Here is a 6,483-nt window from a genome sequence, read left to right as displayed (position 1 = left end):
TCGTTTGACCAAGAAGACAGATCAAACAGGCGCACCATTCACCCATCCAACGCTCACCAAAACATCAACGCACGGAAAACCGTGCTGGCACGCCTGCGCACAACCGCACCGCACCCAAAAGCAGGAAACCCCGTGTTAACGCACGTCCCCTCGGCTCGGAACTCCAGGCCGTGAGATTTGCGCGGCAGACACTTTTGGCACGCCCAGTGGGACTCTTGTCAAAAACTTATGATGGAAGCCAGCATTCCAATCACGACGGACCGCATGGCCAGGTCCATACAGAGACCAGCAGTGATGGAAGAACTGATGTCCAAGCAGGCCTACAGGATAGAAACATCCTTCACGGTCGCAATGGACAGATTCTCCTCCGAGTTGCGGACACTTTTCCAAGAGGAGATGCCGACGGCCTCGCCCGCATTGTCTCCTGGGGCTGGACAAAGAGGCCGAGAGCACGAAAGGGCCGAACCTGGTGACAAAAACAGCAGTCTCGACATCTCTGACCATGCCGAGGTATTAGGTTACGGCCAGCACTCTCTACGACTGGCCAACAGCTGGGGGCAGGCCCAGCCTACAAGGGCGAACCCCGGGCCAAACCAACCGGCAAAGAAGGCATGTAGCCCACTCCACGCTCTAGCCAAGGCTTTGAGGGGGAGTCCTACGGTGTCTACGGCCGAGCAATTCGGCCCAACCCATACTTTGGCCGATCAGGCACGGTCCGGCCAGAGCAGTATGACCGAAGCGTCACCACAACAATGTGAGCAAAAAGGCATGACCGTTGCACTATCATTACAAATGCACGATTCGGCCAGTCAGACGACAATACAAACGCGCCCAGGTTCCCTCCATGGTATAGATCAGCAGAACCAGGTGACTATACCTCGATGGCCAGCCGACCAAGATTATTTCGGCCAAAACTACGGCGTCTCTATAAAACAACTCGGCCCGGTTATGACGGCCGAGCTTTACGTTCAAATGGCCCAGCATGTAAGGCCGCAAAACGGCGTGCAACAGGACAGACCGCTTCAAAGGCTTTAATCCGAGCACATCCGGCCTGTCACCAAAGACGGTGTGATACAGGGGGAACCGGGGGCACCCGGTTACCCAAGACCGTGCCTACCAGGGGGACCTAGCGAGCGGCACAACTTGTTCCCCAAAGTTTTTTGGGCCAGCCGCGCCTCAGAGAATCCGGTCGTGGTCATGCCTCTCTATATCTTGGCTGACGGCCATGACCCTAATAAACTATTAGAGAGAAGGGTTTGAGTCCTTCGGGCTGCCGGGCAACGTGGCCGAAAGGGGAAGGCTCACTCATAGATGATGCTCAGGAGATCGAAGAAATCAGGGCGGTCGAAGCTCGACGACTACCACTCGGCGCAAGTTCAAAAGAAGATGGCACCGAGGACCTATGATAAAAAAGTTAAGAAAAAGAAAAGAGGGAGGTAGGTGAGCGATTCAAATAAACGGTGCGGTCAATATAAAGCGAAAAGACATGCATTCGGTCATTCAGAAAAGGGGGGATCCACCCTATATTCATGTTTTGAGAGATCATTTGTACAGAGGGTTAGAACGGCCAGTCGAGGCCGAAACGGTACACAGATGTGTTAGCCTAAAAACCAGGGTTTTACTCCGGCCTTCATAAATGTAAGGGCCGTCACTCAGGATACAGGTGCGGCAGGGTAAACCCAAGGCCGTCATTACGACCAGTGGCCGGGCCGTATTTCTGGATATAGGCGCAGCCAGGCGTGGCCCGGACCGGCACTTCGGCCACGTTAAGGGCCGTCACCCCGGCCATGGTAACCGGCCATCCCTCTGCCCACGGTAAGCGGCCGTCATTCTGGCCGAATTAAGGGTCCTCACTCCGGCCATATTGAGGGCCGTCGCTTCTGCCGTAGACGCAACCACGGTACTTAGCCGGACGAATACAGCCGTTTTGAAGTCATCATGCCAGGTCGTTCCATCTCCGTCAATCACTTTGCAGTTCCTCCTCGGCTTCGCACGAAGAAATGTCGTCTTCTTCCACGAGCGAGAAGGAATCTCGGCCGTTTTTTGCCCCTGGCCCACAACGACTTTCCAGAATAAAAGACGATTAGTGGACGGCAGAGAGGGAGAAGCCATCTAGGCCAGGCCAAACTGCCGAGTCATGAGGATCAGCAGAGGGGATTTTTTGGTTTTTTGGAAGGGCTGCAGCAGAGGCTATTAGGGCAAAAATTAAAAGAGAGGCTCGGAGTAGCTTTTTGAAAGGGATAAACTCGGGGATTTTTGGAGTATGAAGAAAGGGCGAAGGAGTTAGGTTTTTATACTCATACTGGAGTTCGAGATGAGGGGGTGTGATTCTCGTAAAATGGAATGGCCCAACAGCATATTCAGAGCACGTGAAATTATGGCAGGAGCATGGCGGCCGGCGATTCGATTCGCAAGAGAAATAATGGCTCGTGCGAATAAAGGGGGCAATGGCGCGTTAAAGGTCCCGCGACCGTCATTTCACTTGACAAAGTGAAGCGACGCCTTGGGCAATAATGACCTGCACGACGTGCCCCAAAGCGTTAAAAGCGCCGACAGACTGACGCATTTAATGCCCCAGTTGTCAGTCACTTCAGAAAGGAATGCAAAGGGTCCATCCCTTGGAATCCATTCGGCCCCTACCCATGCCGAGGCCGAAGAATCCAGGGATGTGGGGGCAATGTTTGTGCCTGATAAATCACGGCCATGAGTAGGCCGAGGGAGCCCTTTATCTCGACCCTGGCACTTGTTTGCAGAGGCTGAAACGCAGCGTTTCGCCAGGGTACTTCGCCTTCTTAAAAATCAAAGAAGGAAATGCTAAGGCACGATCATCTCGGCCTCAAGCATAGACCGAGGCCGAGGCCGAACAAATTTGCGGCCAAGGCATTAAAGGCAAATCATCACGTGACAGCAGGGTCCCAGGCTTCATTTAATGAAGTAGTGCCTGTTTAAATGCAACGAAACCCATTGGCCACAAAGTAGCATTTAATGCATGAGGGAAGGTGGGAAGTGACTGAAGTCAGGATTTGGTGATGAAGATCAGAGTGATTAGACGTGGACATTCTCACAAAGGTTCTGACAGCTTGAGATGTTGGTTCACCAGCTATCCAGGCAATAAATGCGTCTCCACGGCCAGAGGTTCAAAACCCACGATTGAGCGCGGCGGCCGAGATTCACCAGGATTTCTGGGGTCTCATCACCATACTTCACAATCTCAAATGTCAATTGGATTGCCCACTTGCGCTAATCAGACTCCACTATGCGTAAATTCAGCCTCGATTACTCATCCAGGGACTCTTCCTATAAATACAAGACTCGAGCTACTTTCAAAGGGTTCAAACACCAAAACAAGCCTCCCACGGAGCAACTTATTTTCTTCTGTAATGCACTTTCAATATCTTTACTTGCTTTCCTAGGAGTAGTGTTAGGTTGTAAGCAGAATCCATTCATCAATATATCATACGACCCTTGAATTTCAAGGCGCTGGAGCACCATCTCTGTTTGTTCGCTCACTCACCCCATATATCACACGACCGTCGCTCCCTGAGCAGCCCGCTGGAGCACCGCCCAAAACCCACCACCAACACCACCACTCAACGGCCTTGTAGTTCAGGCCGTGAACCTAACAGCCGAGACCAGTTCCTCTCTCGGCTACAATCGTTTGACCAAGAAGACAGATCAAACAGGCGCACCATTCACCTATCCAACGCTCACCAAAACATCAACGCACGGAAAACCGTGCTGGCACGCCTGCGCACAACCGCACCGCACCCAAAAGCAGGAAACCCCGTGTTAACGCACGTCCCCTCGGCCCGGAACTCCAGGCCGTGAGATTTGCGCGGCAGACAGGTCCAAATCGAATGGTCGGATCACTCATGATCGTATGATCGGACAGGTATCGGTTATTCAAACTTTAAATCATTGAATCGGAACATCCGGAACTCTAATTCACGATCCGCGAGGAGTGCCTAGATTAACATATATTAAATTGAAGATGATCCAACGGTTCGAATGTATCGAACCCGGATAACGCACAAAAGGCTTGATCCGTTCCATAGTCAAACGACATCCGAATTGGAATTCGAGCACACCTACCCGCTCGTGACAACACAAGGATAATTTTAGGATAGAATGTGACCCCACCACATTGCCCTCTCGCTGGCAGTGCGTGGGTGGCTTGATTAATTTCTGGTGCCCGAAAAACTTCAAAATCAAGAGCCAAGCTTCCTACCACAGGTTCAGGACATCGATTGGAGCCACTTTTGTTCTTGGACCTACCCCATAAAATGACCAGAAGTGGCCGGAATTTCAACCCAAAATCCGACCAAACTTTGAGTCAAGATTTGATCTATCTAGGCTAGAAATCGTTCCAATCCTATCCAACCATCAACTAGAGCTCAAAAAATAGGTGAGAAACCAAACCGCACTCGTCGAAATTGGTGGCCGGAGGAGGGAGAACGACAGCTGAAAATTTATGTAAAAAATCAGCCAATTTTTCGACTTTCCTGGCAGCTGGCGGCGGGAATAGCTAGGGTGAGATGGCGGGGGTGGGCTGGTCCAGATGGTACCAATTTCGTGGGCTCTTGTGGTCGGACGTGGTGGTCATGGAGGATGGAGGGTGCGGCTGGGAAGAGACGAAGGGGAGGGGGGGAGAGAAAGAGAGAGAGTTTTAAAAAAAAAACATCTATTTTTGAAAATTAAAATTTTGCCCCCGTATTACTTTCGATCACCATTCCTTCGTTACAACTCCGATTCGAGCCCACTACATGTATATGGACTCGTCTCGACGTGCCCTACGCAACGGTTCAATTAAAATTTCCAAATTCCTTCCCGAACAAAAAGTCAACTTTTAAACCTATTAAAATATTCCAGGGATAAATTTGTCTTTTACTTGAATAAATTAATAACTAAAAATTTATTTAGGTTTGGGTTATTACAGTTTTGGCAACCAAGCACCCAACCCCCTTCGACCCATTTCATCATTGCTGCCACGAGGGTACTCACGGCGTGGGTGATAGCAGGGAAGGGCTCGCGTAAGCTTTCGAGGTGTCTGCTGCGCAAATCTCACGGCCTGGAGTTCCGGGCTGAGGGGATGTGCGTTAACATGGGGTTTCCTGCTTTTGGGTGCGGTGCGGTTGTGTGCGGGCGTGCCAGCACGGTTTACCGTGCGTTTGATGTTTTGATGAGTGTTGGATGGATGAATGGTGCGCCTCTTTGATCTGTCTTCCTAGTCAAACGATTGTAGCCGAGAGAGGAACTGGTCTCGGCTGTTAGGTTCACGGCCTGAACTACAAGGCCGTCGAGTGATGGTGTTGGTGGTGGATTTTGGGCGGTGCTCCGGCGCGCTGCTCAGGCAGCGACGGTCGTGTGATATATGGGGTGAGTGAGCGAACAACAAGGATGGTGCTCCGGCGCCTTGAAAATCAAGGGTCGTATGATATATTGATGAATGGATTCTGCTTACAACCTAACACTACTCCTAGGAAAGCAAGTAAAGATATTGAAAGTGCATTACAGGAAAAAATAAGTTGCTCCGTGGGAGGCTTGTTTTGGTGTTTGAACCCTTTGAATGTAGCTCGAGTCTTGTATTTATAGGAAGAGTTCCTGGATGAGTAATCGAGGCTGAATTTACGCATAGTGGAGTCTGATTGGCGCAAGTGGGCAGTCCAATCGACATTTGGGATCGTGAAGTATGGTGGTGAGACTTCAGAAATCCCGGTGAATCTCGGCCGCCGCTCTCGATCGTGGGTTCTGAACCTCTGGCCGTGGAGACGCATTTATGGCCTGGATAGCTGGTGAACCAACATCTCAAGCTGTCAGAATCCCTGTGAGAATGTCCACGTCTAATCACTCTGATCTTCATCACCAAATCCTGACTTCAGTCACTTCCCACCTTCCCTCATGCATTAAATGTTACTTTGTGGCCAATGGGCTCGCTGCATTAAACAGGCACTACTTCATTAAATGAAGCCTGGGACCCTGCTGTCACGTGATGATTTGCCTTTAATGCCTTGGCCGCAAATTTGTTCGGCCTCGGCCTCGGCCTATGCTTGAGGCCGAGATGATCATGCCTTAGCACTTCCTCTTTTATTTTTAAGGAAGGCGGAATGCCCTGGCGAAACGCTGCGTTTCAGCCTCTGCGAAAGAGCTCCTTCGGCCAGTTCATGGCCGTGATTTATCAGGCACAAACATTGCCCCCACATCCCTGGATTCTTCGGCCTCGGCATGGGTAGGGGCCGAATGGATTCCAAGGGATGGACCCTTTGCATTCCTTTCTGAAGTGATTGACAACTGGGGCATTAAATGCGCAGGCCAGTCGGCGCATTCCGCGCATTTAATGCCTCAAGCACGTCGCGCAGGCCATCATTGCCCAGGGCATCGCGTCGCCTCGTCAAATGAAACGACGGTCACTGTCATAACTTCGCGTGCTCTGAGTGTGCTGTCAGGCCGTTTCATCTTTCGAGACCAAACCTCCATTTTGAACTC

Source organism: Prunus avium, chromosome 1, assembly GCF_965620075.1.
Source record: "Prunus avium chromosome 1, drPruAviu1.hap1.1, whole genome shotgun sequence".
NCBI classification, from domain to species: domain Eukaryota; kingdom Viridiplantae; phylum Streptophyta; class Magnoliopsida; order Rosales; family Rosaceae; genus Prunus; species Prunus avium.
This window is presented reverse-complemented; position numbering follows the sequence as displayed.